Consider the following 358-nt stretch of genomic DNA (forward strand, 5'->3'; position numbering starts at 1 on the left):
TAGATTTTATTAATGTAAAAAATATTAGAGTTAACCTATGAAGCACAGACACTTTACTGAGTTACCGTATTCATGTATCAGACACATTTCAAAGATGACACTCGTTCTCATTTGACACGCGTGTTTGCTATGTCCAACCGTGCCTTAATAAAAAATAAAAAATGTACTCCGGATACACTTAGACACAACTAAATACCATTACATGTCAGCGTGTCCAGCGTTATTCTTAACATGTATTCTTGAAATAAATTTAAAAATAGTATATATTATTATTTATTAACACAAAAAATATTTTAAATACTTTATATAATTAAAATAAGATATTAAAAATAATTAAAAAATTAATTTATGTTTTAAT

The sequence above is a fragment of the Arachis ipaensis genome, chromosome B09 (genome assembly GCF_000816755.2).
Source record: "Arachis ipaensis cultivar K30076 chromosome B09, Araip1.1, whole genome shotgun sequence".
Classification (NCBI taxonomy): domain Eukaryota; kingdom Viridiplantae; phylum Streptophyta; class Magnoliopsida; order Fabales; family Fabaceae; genus Arachis; species Arachis ipaensis.